We start from the raw sequence: 16,520 nt of genomic DNA, 5'->3' as shown, positions 1-16,520 counted from the left end.
GGAAATACCTACAAAGCCATCTCTATAAACATGGAAATATCTACACCGCCATCTGTATGAACATGGAAATATCTACACCGCCATCTGTATAAAGGTGGAAATATGTACACCACTATCTGTATTAACATGGAAATATCTACACCGCTATCTATATAAACACGGAAATATCTACACTGCTATCTCTATAAACATGGAAATATCTACATGGCTATCTGCATAAACAAGAAAATATCTAGACTGCCATCACTATAAACATGGAAATTTCTACACAGCTATCTGTATATACATGGAAATATCTGCACCGCTATTTGTATGAACTTGGAAATATATACACCGCTATGTGTATCAACATGGAAATATCTACACTGCTATCTCTATAAACATGGAAATATCTACACTGCCATGTCTATAAATATGGTAATATCTATACCGCCATCTCTATAAACATGGAAATATCTACACCGCCATATGAACATGGAAATATCTACACCGCTATGTGTATAAACATGGAAATATCTTCGCCACTATCTCTATAAACACGGAAATTTCTACACCACCATCTGTATAAACGTGGAAATATGTACACCGCCATCTATATGAACATGGAAATATCAACACCGCCATCTATATAAACATGGAAATATCTACACCGCCATCTGTTTAAACATGGAAATATCTATTCCGCTATATGTATAAACATGGAAATATCTACACCGCCATCTCTATAAATATTGAAATCTACACCGCCAAATGTATGAACATGGAAATATCTGCACTGAAATCCGTATGAGCATGGAAATATCTACAATGCCATCTCTATGAACATGGACGTATCTACAGGGCCATGTGTATGAACATGGAAATATCTACACCGCTATCTGTATGAACGTGGAAATATTTTCACCGCCATCTCTATGAACATGGAAATATGTACACTACCATCTTGACGAACATGGAAATATCTACATCGCCATCTGTATGCACATAGAAATATCTACAGCGCTATCTGTATGAACATGGCAATATCTACACCGCTATCTTTATGAACATGGAAATATCTACACCGCCATCTGTAAAAACATGGAAATATCTACACCGACATCTATATAAACATGGAAATATCTACACCACCATCTGTATAAAGATGGATATATCGACACCACTATCTCTATAAACATGGAAATATCTACACCGCTATCTGTATAAACAAGGAAATATCTAGACCGCCATCTCTATAAACATGGAAATATCTACACTGCTATCTGTATAAACATGGCAATATCTACAAAGCTATTTGTATAAACTTGGAAATATCCACACCGCTATGCGTATCAACATGGAAATATCTACACTGCTATCTCTATCAACATGGAAATATCTAAACTACCCTCGTTATAAACATGTAAATATCTACACCGCCATTTCTGTAAATATGTAAATATCTACACCGACATCTGTTTGAACATGGAAATATCTACACAGCCATCAGTATGAACATGGAAATATCTACACCGCCATCTCTATGAACTTGGACACATCTGCAGCGCCATCTATATTAACATGGAAATATCTACATCTCCATCTGTATGAACATGGAAATATCTGCACCGCCATCTGTATAAACATGGATATATGCACACCGCCATCTCGATGAACATGGAAATATCTACACAACTATCTGTATGAACATGGAAATATCTGCACCACTATATGTATGAACATAGAAATATCTACACCGCGATCTGTATGAACATGGAAATATCTACACCGCTATCTGTATGAACATGCAAACATCTACACCGCTATCTGTGTAAATATGGAAATATCTGCACCGCTATCTGTACAAACATGGAAATATCTACACCGCTATCTGCATAAACATGGAAATATCTACACCGCTATCTGTATAAACATGGAAATATCTTCACCGCTATCTGTATAAACATGGAAATATCTACACCGAAATCTCTAAAAACATGGAAATATCTACAACGCCATCTGTATGAACATGGAAATATCTACACCGCCATCTCTATAAACGTGGAAATATCTACACCGCTATATGTATGAACATGGAAATACCTACACCGCTATCTCAATGAACATGGAAATAACTACACCACTATCTCTATGAACTTGGAAATATCTAGACCGCCATCTCTATAAACATGGAAATATCTACACCACCATCTGTATAAACATCAAAATATCTTCACCGCTATCTGTATAAACATGGAAATATCTACACCGCTATCTGTACGAACATGGAAATATCTACCCCGCTATCTGTATGAACATGCAAATATCTACACAGCTATCTGTATATCAATGGAAATATCTATGCTGCTATCTCTGTAAACATGGAAATACCTACACTGCTAACTATATAAACATGAAAATATCTACACCGCTATCTGTATAAACATGGAAATATCTACACCGCTATCTGTATAAACAGGGAAATATCTACACCGCTTCCTCTATAAACATGGAAATATCAACACCGCTATCTGTAAAAACATATAAATATCTACACTGCTATCTGTGTAAACATGGAATTACCTACACCGCTATGTGTATACACAGTTAAATATCTACAACACCATCTGTATAAACATGGAAATATCTAGACCGCTATCTGTATAAACATGGAAATATCTACACCGCTATATCTATAAACATGGAAGTATCTACCCTGCTCTCTCTATAAACATAGAAAAATCTACACCACTCTCTGAATAAACATGGGAATATCTACACCGCTATCTGTATGAACATGGAAACATCTCCACCAATATCTCTGTAAACATGAAAATATTTACACCACAATCTGTATAAACATGGAAATATCTACACCATTATCTGTTTAAACATGGAAGTATCTACACCGCTATCTGTATAAACATGTAAACCTTTACACCGCTATCTGTATAAAAATGGAAATATTCCACCGCTATCTCTATAAAAATGGAAATATCTACACCGCTATCTCTATAATCATGGAAATTTTTACACCGCTATCTCTATAAACATGGAAATATTTACACCGCTATCTCTATAAACATGGAAATATGTACACCGCTATCTCTATAAGCATGGAAATATCTACACCGCTATCTGTATAAACATGGAAATATCTACACCGCTATCTCTATAAACATGTAAACATTTACACCGCTATCTCTATATACACGGAAATATTTACACCGCTATCTCTATAAACATGGAAATACCTACACCACTATCTCCATAAACATGGAAATATTTACACCGCTATCTCTATAAACATGTAAATATTTACACCATTATCTCTATAAACATGGAATATTTACACCGCTATCCCTATAAACATAGAAATATTTACACCGTTATTTCTATAAACATGTAAATATCTACACCGCTATCTCTATAAACATGGAAATATCTACACTGCTATCTGTATAAACATCGAAATATCTACACTGCTATCTCTGTGAACATGGAAATATCTTCACTGCCATCTTTATAAACATGAAAATATCTCCACCGCTCTCTGTATCTACATGGAAATATCTACACCGCTCTCTGTATAAACATGGAAATATCTGCACCGCTGTCTCTAGAAAGACGGAAATATCTACACCGCTCTCTGTATAAACATGGAAATATCTGCACCGCTGTCTCTAGAAAGACGGAAATATCTACACCGCTGTCTGTATAAACGTTGAAATATCTACGCCGCTGTCTGTATAAACATGCAGATACCTACACCGCTGTCTCTATGAACATGGAAATTTCTACACCGCTGTCTGTATCAACATGGAATTATATACACCACTGCCTCTGTAAACATGGAAATATCTACACCGCTATCTCTGTAAACATGGAAATATCTACACCGCTATGTGCATAATCATGGAAATACCTACAGCGCTATCTCTGTAAACATGGAAATATCCACACCGCTATCTGTATAAACTTCGAAGTATCTACACCGCTATCTCTATAAACATGGAAGTATCTACACCACTACCTGTATAAACATGGAAATATCTACACCGCTACCTGTATAAACATGGAAATATCTACAGCGCTATCTGTATAAACATGGAAATATCTACACCGCTCTCTCTATAAACATGGAAATATCTACACCACTCTCTGTATAAACATGGAAATATCTACACCGCTCTCTGTATAAACATGGAAATATCTACACCACTCTCTGTGTAAACATGGAAATATCTACACCGCTGTCTCTATAAACATGGAAACATGTACACCACTATCTGTATAAACATGGAAATATCTACACCGCTACCTGTGTAAACATGGAAATATCTACACCGCTATTTATATAAACATGTAAACATTTACACCGCTCTCTGTAAAACATGGAAATATTTACACCGCTATCTCTATGAACATGGAACTATCTGTACCGCTATCTCTATAAGCATGGAAATATTTACACAGCTATCTCTATAAACATGGAAATACTTACACTGCTATCTCTATAAACATGGAAATATTTACAATGCTATCTGTATACACATGGAAATATCTACACTGCTATCTGTATAAATATTGAAATATTTATACCGCTATCTCTATGAACATGGAAACATCTACAACGCTATCTCTATAAACATGGAAATATTTACACCGCTATCTCTATAAACATGGAAATATTTACACCGCTATCTGTATAAACATGGGCATATTTACACCGCTATCTCTATAAACATGGAAATACTTACACCTCTATCCCTATAAACATGGAAATATTTTCACCGCTATCTGTATAAACATGGAAATATTTTCACCGCTCTCTCTATAAACATGGAAATATCTACACCGATATCTGTATAAACATGGAAATATCTACACCACTATCTCTGTAAACATGGAAATATCTACACCACTCTCTGCATAAACATGGAAATATCTACACCGCTATCTGTATAAACATGGAAATATCTACACCGCTCTCTGTATAATCATGGAAACATCTACACCACTCTCTGCATAAACATGGAAATATCTACACTGCTATCTGTATAAACATGGAAATATCTACACCTCTGTCTCTATAAACATGGAAACATCTAAACCGCTATCTGTATAAACATGGAAATATCTACACCACTACCTGTATAAACATGGAAATATCTACACCGCTATCAGTATAAACATGGAAATATCTACACCGCTATCTGTATAAACATGGAAATATCTACACCGTTGTCTGTATCAACATGGAAATATCTACACCGCTGTCCATATCAACATGTAAATATCTACACCGCTGTCTGTATAAGCATGGAAATATCTACACCGCTGTCTGTATCAACATGGAATTATCTACACCGCTGCCTCTATAAACATGGAAATATCTACACCGCTGTCTGTATAAACATGGAATTATCAGCACCGCTGTCTCTATAAACATGGAAATATCTACACCGCTGTCTGTATAAACATGGAAATATCTACACCGCTGTCTGTATAAACACGGAAAAATCTACACCACTGTCTGTATTAACATGGAAATATCTACACCGCTGTCTCTATAAACATGGAAATATCTACACCGCTATCTGTATAAACATGGAAATATCGACACCGCTGTCTCTATAAACATGTAAACAGTTACACCGCTGTCTGTATAAACATGGTAATATATACACCGCTATCTCTATAAACATGGAAATATCTACACCGCTACCTCTATAAACATGGAAATATGTACACCGCTATCTCTATAAACATGGAAATATTTACACCATTATCTCTATAAACTTGGAAATATTTACACTGCTATCTCTATAAACATGGAAATATTTACACCACTATCTCTATAAACATGGAAATATCTACACCGCTATCTCTATAAACATGTAAACATTTACACCGCTATCTGTATAAACGTGTAAACATGTACACCGCTATCTCTATAAACATGGAAATATTTACACCGCTATCTGTATAAACATGGAAATATTTGCACCGCTCTCTCTATATCATGGAAATATTTACACCGCTATCTCTATAAACATGGAAATATTTACATCGCTATCTCTACAATCATGGAAATATTTACACCACTATCTCCATAGACTTGGAAATATCTACACCGCTATCTGTATAAATATGGAAATATCTACACCGCCATCTCTGTGAAGATGCAAATATCTACACAGCTATCTGTATAAACATGGAAATATCTACACCGCTATCTCTATAAACATGGAAATATCTACACCGCTATCGGTATGAACATGGAAACATCTACTCCGCTATCTGTATAAACATGGAAACATCTACACCGCTATCTGTATAAACATGGAAACATCTATGCCACTACCTGTATAAACGTGGAAACATCTACACCTCTATATCTTTAAACATGGAAATATCTACACTGCTGTCTGTATAAGCATGGAAATATCTACACCGCTGTCTACACCTTCTTTCTACACCTTCTATCTACACCTTCTTTCTAGGACCCACTGACTCTCTTTTAATCTGATCTTCCATTCAGACTTCCCTCCCTGGCATTGTGGAGTTTCATCTGCAAGCTACTCCCTAGACAGTATTTCTGAAAAGGATGGCTTCATTCTTACAAAGTGATGTCAGACTTCTAGAGTGAATTTATTTTGGAGGTGTTTGTCAAGACCGAATGCTGCCAGGGAGCCCCCTAGAGCTCAGACTCATGTCCTCATGCAGGCATTGGAATTGGTGTGTTTTCAATGGCGTTTTACAAAACTCTGATTTGTTTTTGTTTTTGTTTTTGTTTTTTTGAGACAGAGTCTTGCTCTGTCGCCCAGACTGGAGTGCAGTGGTGCGATCTCAGCTCACTGTAACCTCCAACTCCTGGGTTCAAGCGATTGTCCTTCCTCAGCTGGGACTACAGCACACGCCACCCTGCCTGGCTAATTTTTTGTATTTTTAGTAGAGACGGGGTTTCACTTTGTTAGCAAGGATGGTCTCGATCTCCTGACATCGTGATCCGCCTGGCTTGGCCTCCCAAAGTGCTGGGATTGCAGGTGTGAGCCACTGCGCCTAGCCTGCAAAGCTCTTTCTTAATAAAAGCTGAGACTGGTCTCAGAGAATACAACAGCAAGAAGAGAAAAATTCATCCCTGGTTCAATGACCACACAGGCAGGGATCAAGGTGGAAAGAGATGGTTGTTGGAGAGAATGTCATAGAGACCCATGTTTAACTCATTCATGTCCTCAAGTTGAACAGTGCTTTGTTGTTGGGGGCCGAATGCCTCAGGTCTCCAGGATGTGCAGTTCAGATGCCCAACACTTTCCAGACGGTAGATTAAAAGTCTCTGCTTAAATATTGAGGCTGGTGGTTCTGTTACTGAGAGCTGTACACTTAAGAGCCTCCAACACATGATTGTGGGTGTCCCACAATAAAACACTTGCTGCAATATTCAACCCCAGACTTGGCTTGAAGAGGAAGATCCCTTCTGATGGTGAGGAGGAGGATGCCGAACCATCCAAGGTCAAGGTGGAGACCCTGCATAAGCTGTGCTAGTCAATACAGGCAGGACTCCTTGCACCTCAGATAATTATCTGATTGGGACTCCATAGACCATAAGTTTAAAGAAGGTACTGCTCAAACCCAAGTGGATCATTTCTTGGGCAAAACTTAAAGACCCAATGAAGTGAAAACACCTATTATTTTGCTCTGGTTATGGGAAAGAGGATATCTCCTGTTAGCATACGGCAATGGTATACCTAGCAATTCAGATGCTAGTTTGTCTGGGAGCAGTCAGGAATCATGAACAGGAAGCAGAAGAGTCACCCCACTCCCTTGAATAAATGGGCTCTGATGACCCTGGAGGATGGAGCTCTAAATGAAAAAAATGGAACAGTCAGACTGGGTGCCAGATGTCAGCAGTGAGACAGATGGTGAGGCCAGGTAAAGTCAAATGCAGCACCCAACAACCTCTCTCATTCCTAATAAAAAGATAGTAAGGGCTCCTTTGAATGTCAGCTTATAAAGATTAGCCTACATCTGGCAGGCTCTCCAGAGGGGAGATTCTGGGACTCTGAGTCTGGAAAAAACATTACTGGAAACTAGGATCAGGGAAGAAGCTGTCCCCTCTCGTCATCCTCAGCCTTCATTCATGCTGCCACTGTAGAGCAGTCATATAGACTCTGAGCATGACATCCTCAGTGTTAGACAGAGCTTGTCTGGGGTCACAGCATGGTGAGAAAAGGAGCCAGAACTGGATAGAGAGGCGCTGGAGAGGACAGAGGGAGAGATGTTGGTTAACACTCAGTAAGGAGGGCTGCCCAATCCATACTTGAGCATGCGAAGCCTGGTATCACCTCATATATAGAAATATGACCCTGGGGACAGAGTTCTGAGACACAGCAGAGCAAAAAACCATGTCGTCTTTACCTCCAAGAAGAAAAGTTTAAGTGAAGTTGGAAGAGACTTTTGCAGGTACTGTGAAGAACACACTAGGGAGAAAGAGAAATAAACATTCTCTGCACTCTCTTGGAGGCTTTATTCTTCCAGATGCTTAGATTGCAAGTAATAATAACCCAGACTACATTTACAGGAAAAAGAACAATGTATTAGCTCATAGAACTGAAAGCACAGGAATAAGTGCCTGTTTCAGGCAAAATTAGATCCAAGGCCTCCAACAATGTTTTCTGGAAATTGTTGCTCTGATTCTGCTTTCCTCTTGATGTGATTTGGATGTGTGTAACTGCCCAAATCTCATTTTGAATTATAATCTCCAATGTTAGCAGTAGGGCCTGGTGGGAAGTGATTTAAATCATGGGGGCAAATTTCTCATGAATTGTTCGGCACAGTCCCCTTGTTGCTGTCCTCAAAATAGTGAGCAAGTTCTCGAGAGATCTGGCCATTTAAAAGTGAATGAAACCGAGACAGCCAAGTGTAAAGGGGTCCCCAGAGAAACTCCAAATGGCCTGCGCACTGGGAGGGGTGCACACTGGGGTGGAGCCTCGGGAAGTTGGTGCTGTTTGCAGCCGGAAGGAGCCTGGCCCCTCCTCTTCCTGGGCGGAACGTGGGATTCAGTCTGCGAGGTGGGAAGCACACTAGCAGGGTTCTGGCTTTGTAGAAGGTCCCTGTTGGGGTTTTTTTCCCTTTTGTCCAATAATTTCCATTTATTCTCACCCTTCAAAGTGTCTGCAAGCCTGATCTCTCATGGCCATGTGACAAGAACCCAGCTCTTAGCTGAACTAAGGGAAAAGTCCTACAACAAAACCTCCCTCCCCACTCTCTATCTCTCTTCCTCCTGCTCCAACTATGAGAGAAGCCTGCTCTCCTTTCACCTTCCCCCATGATTGTGCAGCCTGAAGAACCATGAGCCAATTAAACCTCTTTTCTTATAAATTATCCAGTCTTAGGTATTTATTTATAGCAATGTGAGAATGAACTAATAGACTTCTCTATTAAGCTTCATTTTCAGGCAGGCTCCCTCACCCCTTCTGGAGAACATCAGCTACTCTAGGCTTACAGTCTACAGTTTAACAATCCCAGGGAAAAAAACAAGACCCTTTTTCAATATTTCCAGCAAAAGTCCAGGCATTGATACCAATTGGTACAGCTTGGTCCTGTGCCCATCACTGGTTGGGCCAATTACTGTGCCTAGAAGGACATGTGGTCTGATACATTAAGCTCACATCATGACCTTGCCTCTGACACCTGTAGGAGGGATGAGAGCTCCTCTTTATAGGACTGAATTGAGAGTGGGAGGGCTTAGCTCTCCAGAAGAAAACAGGTGCACTGTTCCTCAAAGAAGGAGTGTAGGGAAGGTGAAACAAGTGTTCACTCACCCAGTGGCCTAGGAAGCCACTTCTGCCATAAAATTGCAATACGGGTAAATGCTGGCGCTCTGAACACAGGCAGGGGTGGGCTTGAGTCCTTATGACTTATTAGTATGAGCTCAGTGAATGATTTCACTCCTCTAGGCCTCAGGTTTCTCACTGTAAAGTGAGAATACTGCCTTCTTTGAGGGTATACTGGGAGAGTGAAATGAAACAATATTAAATATTCATTCAAAGCTAAAACTAATAGTACCTTTTCCCAACCTCCCCTAGCAGCTTCAGCTTAGATTAAACTGAAAGTAGATTTTGTCTGCTTTCTTCATAACTATTTCCCTATTCTTTATAGAAAGTAGGCATCCTTGTATACAGTTGCCATAGTGTCAACATTTGTTGAATAAATGAATGAATGATGACAAAATTAATACATTTCTGGAGAATTCCTACCTTTCAAATATCAGCTCCCAAGCCCTAGCAAACAGAATGAATTATCCCCTCCTCTGTGTCTGCTGGTATTTTTAATTAACTCCTCTTCCAGCTCTTATCAGCCAGAATGTGAACCAGGACTGTGTGTGACTCAACTCAAGCTCCTACTGCCTAGCACCCAGCCCAGTTTATGTTGCTGAATAAAAAAGATCAGCTAGTCCAAACGCCTCACTTTGCAGATGTTCTAATAGAGCCCCAGAGAGGTTAATTTGCCAGAAGCCCCACAGCTTACCGAGTGATCCATGACTTCTAGTCTATTCTTTTTTCTACTTCATACTCAGGACTCAGTTTTTTTCATGCTGCCATGAGCAATGCACACTGCCAGGAATAAAGCGAAGTTCTTGGTCCTCTAGAAAGGAAGGGGCATCTTCAGTATGAAAAGTCATCATCCTTAAAGAGTGGCATCAAGTACCAAATGCAAGTGTAAGGGTCATTCACTTGCTTCATACCACATATAAACACATTTTTAATTTCAACATTTTTGTTTTTATTTTTGTTTTTGCAACCTTTGCTTCTTTCCAATAACTCAGGCAAGGCTCAGCCATTCCTACCTATCCTCCCCACACATGCATACCCAATTCCCAACTATGGTTGGAGGAGGCCAACAGGCCTTATTCAGGCTGGAGACTGAATGCTAAGCCCACAGCAGTGGGTTGTTAACCTCCTCACACTATGCCATCCCTTTTTCTGTCTGAAGGAAGCGGTCCCAGCAGGTACTAAGCTAGCATCTCCCCTTCCCTGACTGCTCCTAAACCCAGTTTCCCAAAATCCACGTACCCTGCCCAGTTAAATTCTATTCAAACAGAATCCACCAGAAACACATTCAAGATTATTTATGCTATTTTCCTTCCTGGAGACTATGAAAAGACATTTCTCTTATTCATTTACTAATTCAACAAACATTTTAGCAGATACCTGTACTATGTGCCAGGCACTGAGCGTACGAGAACAAATAAATGAATCATGAAGAATGTATGCAGGGCTAAGGCAACTATGTAATCCCTTAATAGTTTTTGTATCAGAATCCCCAAAGCAGAACTTTCTCATTCACCAACCTCTCCCCGCACCCCTCCCCCCACAAACACCAATATTTAACTCAAAGAGCATGTCGTTAATAGCTTTTTAATTAAGAGGAAAGTTTCTTTCAAGGTAAGCTGAATCTTTTGGCTGCAAAAAGGTGTTCTTCTTATAAAAATAAAAAAACAGCAGGTAGGTCTCTCATATTGATAGAAAGAAGGTTGATGGTGATGTATTCACTGCTTCCTTAATACCAGGAGGAAGGGATGAATCTAAACTCAAAGTACGTGGAATGTTTTGATGTGAGAAGAAAGCAAAACACGTAAGACTCCATCAAAAATCCCGTTTGGAGGAGCTCAGAGGAGCAAGACATTTCTCCAAGACTCAGGTGCACAGCTAATATATCTGAATGAATTAACTCGGCTATGCATATTTTTCTTCCTCTCTTATTCCTAATGAATTCATTCATTTTGAAAATTTAATGACCCTAACTTAGTAGTGTTAAGCCAGGCTTCTAGAATATTCCCTAGTATTCCAAAGCTCCTTCCTTGCTAATTGTAAAAAAGTTTCCTTTTCAATTTATAAAAAGAGACATCTTGGCTTCTCATTTGTGCAAATATGTCATTTTCGAGTGAGGAAACTGAGACCCAGAGTACACAGCTAAGTAGCTCTAGATCCAAGACCCAAGCCTCTTAACTACAAATTGAGAATTACACTTAAAGAAGTCCATTCGATAACTGTATTCCTTGAAATTTACATAATAGTCTACCAATTATTAAGGGTCTATTATGTACTAGGTACTTCACATATTTTTTTCTTTTAAGCCTCAAGTAAAACCTCCAAGATAGGGGTCACTAATGGATGCTGTTGAAGTGTTTAAATAATACCATTATATAGCACTTAGGGTGTACTGAATACTTCCTACATATTATCTCCAATTTTCACAAAAACCCTGCAAAGTATCATCAACCTTGTTTTATAGATACAAGACCTGGGTCTCGGAGGGATAAAGCAACTTGCGAAGCTCACGCAGCTAGGACATGAGTAGGGCTGCATCCAGATCTCAAAGCCTGTGTGCTACCCCTGAAATGCTGCCCATGTAGGTAGCCATAGGCCTATCTCAGCCCAAATAAATAGCATCAAGGACTCTTTCTCTCAGCGGGCCTATTGTACACCATAGAAACACTCCCCAGCATGAGGTAGCTAACTAGAGTGATGGTGCAACTGATAAGGTAGGTGACACTTCCAGGCAGGGCCGAGCTCTCAGCATAGTAGTGCCATGTAAGGGGACCTTGCATTATGGTTCTATCTGGGCCTTGGCTTGTCAGAGCCTGGAATTTCGCCCTAACATTTCATTTAGGGGTGGCCGGTATCCTTAAATTTTGTTTAATTTTAGCTGTATCACAAAACAACTATCATATAATGATTATAACGATGATGATGCTGATAACTACCATTTATTGAGTCCTATGTCACATGATGTGCTTTATGTACTTTGTCTCTAATTACTATGGAGACTGACTTACCCACCTAAAATGAAGCCCATTTCTCTTTCAGGACACATCCACCTGTTGAATTGTGGTGTTTAAGAGATTTTTTTTTCAGAACTGTTGCAGACAGAGGTGAGTTCCTATCTCCTTCTGCAATTACCTGCTGAATATCCTTGAGTGAGAGGTCATTGCCATAAAAATAACTTGCCAAAAGTTAATTTTCCTTATGCATAAGTCGTTGTTGTGGTCTGTTCAAGCTGCTATAACAAAATGCCATGGGCAGAAATTAATTACTCATGGCCCTAGAGGCTGGAAGTGCAAAGTCAAGACACTGGCAGATTTGGAGTCTGGTGAGGGTCTGCTTCCTGGATCATAGATGGCTGTCTTTTTCTGTGTTTTCACATGGTAAAAGGGGTGAGGAATCTTTCTGGGGTCTCTTTTATAAGGCCACTTGCTCTTTTAAATAAGGGTCCCACGTTGTTGCCAAGTGTACAAAAATAGCAGAAAAGCTAAAATCAAAATGTTGGACTAAGATTAGATGCAGGAAAAGATGTAGACAGGATGTAAAAAAAACAAGTATGTAGAGTCATGAATGGCTCAAAGTCAGACACAACAGCATCACAAATAACAGTCTAAACACTGGTCATCTCTGAGATGTCTTCCACAGATTAATCTCACCCATTGCATACAGATGCTTCCATTTTATCTTAACATTTCGAGGTGATTCATTTTATTTTGAGGACCTACGTGCCATTCATTTTCTTCCACAGCTGCACCAACATACACACACATGCTCAAACATTAGTCTCAACCAAAAATTATATACACAAACAGACTGAAGCTGGAGATGCAGTCAGTCAGCCAGAAGTTGTTTGGTAAATTATCTATTCATTTGGAAGAAAAACAAAGTTAGATCCCTATCTCAAGCTACTGAATGAACAAAATTAAAACTCCAAAATGTAAACATTAAAAAAAACTATAAACATACCAGAGATGATACTTCAAGTTAGAGCAGCCTAAAAAGGTGGACAAATCCTCTCCCCGCCAAAACAAATATAAAAGTATAAAGTTGTTTTGCTCACTTCAGCAGCACGTGAACTAAAATTGGAATGATACAGAGAAGATTAGCATGGCCCCTGCACAAGGATGACACGCAAATTCATGAAGCATTTCATTTTTAAAAAAGTATAAAATTGTTTAAACAAGCGTTTTAGGACTGGAAATCAACCAAAAGCAAATAATAAACTAAAAGGGTCTATTCATGAAATCTACCCAAATGTCATATAAGAACAGCAAGAGTCTGAACTTACTGATTATTTCCTTCTATCATCTCACATCTATAGACATAGATAGATGAGTAGAAATTATCCTTTCTGCAGCCAGGCGAGGTGGTTCACACCTGTAATCCCTGCACTTTGGGAGGCCGAGGCAGGTGGATCACCTGAGGTCAGGAGTTCGAGACCAGCCTGGCCAACAATGATGAAACCCCACCTCTACTAAAAATACAAAAATTAGTCGGGCATGATGGCGGGTGCCTGTAATCCCAGCTACTTGGGAGGCTGAGGCAGGAGAATCACTTGAACACAAGAGGCAGAGGTTGCAGTGAGCCAAGATAGTGCCACTGCATTGTGGGCGACAAGAGCAAAACTCTACCTCAAAAAAAAGAAAGAAAGAAAGAAAGAAAAATTATCCTTTCTGAAGAACACAGAAAAAAAAGGCTGGAGAAAAACGATCAGAGCCTCAGAGACCTCTGGGACAACATCAAGCACACAAACATACATATAATAAGAGTCCTGAAGGGGAGGAGAGCAGAAAAAAGGTTAAAAAAATTTTTTTGAAGAAATAATGCCCTGAAAACCTCCCAACTATGCTGAAAAACATTAATCAGCAGGTTCAAGAAGCGCCACAAACCTAGGTAAGAAAAACACAAAGAGATTTGCACATCATAGTTAAATTGCTAAAAGCCAAAGACAATTTAAAAATCTTGAATGCAGTAAGAGAAAAATAACTCCCATGTACAGAAGAACAACAACATATTTAACAGCTGAGTTTCCATCAGAATCAATAAAGGCCAAAAGGCAGTAGAACAACATATTCAAAAGACTCAAAGAAAACAGTGTCAACCAATATGTCCAGCAAAATCCAGCATATAAACAGAACCAAAGACAAAAACCACATGATTATCTCAATAAATGCAGAAAAGGCCTTTGACAAAATTCAACAGCACTTCATGCTAAAAACGCTCAATAAATTAGGTATTGATGGGACGTATCTCAAAATAATAAGAGCTATCTATGACAAACCCACAGCCAACATCATACTGAATGGGTAAAAACTGGAAGCATTCCCTTTGAAAACTGGCACAAGACAGGGATGCCCTCTCTCACCACTCCTAGTCAACATAGTTCTGGCCAGGGCAATCAGGCAGGAGAAAGAAATAAAAGGTATTCAATTAGGAAAAGAGGAAGTCAAATTGTCCCTGTTTGCAGATGACATGATTGTATATCTAGAAAACCCCATCGTCTCAACCCAAAATCTCCTTAAGCTGATAAGCAACTTCAGCAAAGTCTCAGGATACAAAATCAATGTGCAAAAATCACAAGCATTCTTATACACCAGTAACAGACAAACAGAGAGCCAAATCATGAGTGAACTCCCATTCACAATTGCTTCAAAGAAAATAAAATACCTAGGAATCCAACTTACAAGGGATGTGAAAGGCCTCTTCAAGAAGAACTACAAACCACTGCTCAATGAAATAAAAGAGGATACAAACAAATGGAAGAACATTCCATGCTCATGGATAGGAAGAATCAACATTATGAAAATGGCCATACTGCCCAAGGTAATTTATAGATTCAATGCCATCCCCATCAAGCTACCAATGATTTTCTTCACAGACTTGGAAAAAACTACTTTAAATTTTATATGGAACCAAAAAAGAGACTGCATTGCCAAGTCAATCCTAAGCCAGAAGAACAAAGCTGGATGCATCCCACTACCTGACTTCAAACTACACTACAAGGCTACAGTAACCAAAACAGCATGGTACCGGTACCAAAACAGAGATATAAACCAATGGAACAGAACAGAGCCCTCAGAAATAATACCACACATCTACAACTATCTGATCTTTGACAAACCTGACAAAAACAAGAAATGGGAAAAGGATTCCCTATTCAACAAATAGTGCTGGGAAAACTGGCTAGCCTTATGTAGAAAGCTGAAACTGGATCCCTTCCTTACACCTTATACAAAAATTAATTCAAGATGGATTAAAGACTTAAATGTTAGACCTAAACCCATAAAAACCCTAGTAGAAAACCTAGGCAGTACCATTCAGGACATAGGCATAGGCAAGGACTACATGCCTAAAACACCAAAAGCAATGGCAACAAAAGCCACAATTGACAAATAGGATCTAATTAAACTAAAGAGCTTCTGCACAGCAAAAGAAACTACCATCAGAGTGAACAGACAACCTACAGAATGGGATAAAATTTTTACAATCTACCCATCTGACAAAGTGCTAATATCCAGAATCTACAAAGAACTCAAACAAATTTACAAGAAAAAAAAACCCCATCAACAAGTCAGCAAAGGATATGAACAGACACTTCTCAAAAGAAGACATTTATGCAGCCAACAGACACATGAAAAAATGCTCATCATCACTGGCCATCAGAGAAATGCAAATCAAAACCACAATGAGACACCATCTCACACCAGTTAG

The 16,520-nt window shown here is 39.1% G+C and overlaps 1 non-coding gene across 1 annotated transcript; it reads left to right on the top strand.

Annotated features, from left to right (window-relative positions):
- Positions 1–13,861: 13,861 nt before the first annotated feature.
- LOC129528971 (U6 spliceosomal RNA) lies at positions 13,862–13,968 on the top strand. The gene has a single exon (XR_008674327.2). It is a non-coding gene; the product is annotated as a U6 spliceosomal RNA (small nuclear RNA).
- Positions 13,969–16,520: the final 2,552 nt, after the last annotated feature.

This window comes from Gorilla gorilla, chromosome 15, assembly GCF_029281585.2.
Source record: "Gorilla gorilla gorilla isolate KB3781 chromosome 15, NHGRI_mGorGor1-v2.1_pri, whole genome shotgun sequence".
Classification (NCBI taxonomy): Eukaryota; Metazoa; Chordata; class Mammalia; order Primates; family Hominidae; genus Gorilla; species Gorilla gorilla.
The sequence above is the reverse complement of the archived record's forward strand: the minus strand, read 5'-3'. Positions and strand labels throughout refer to the sequence as shown.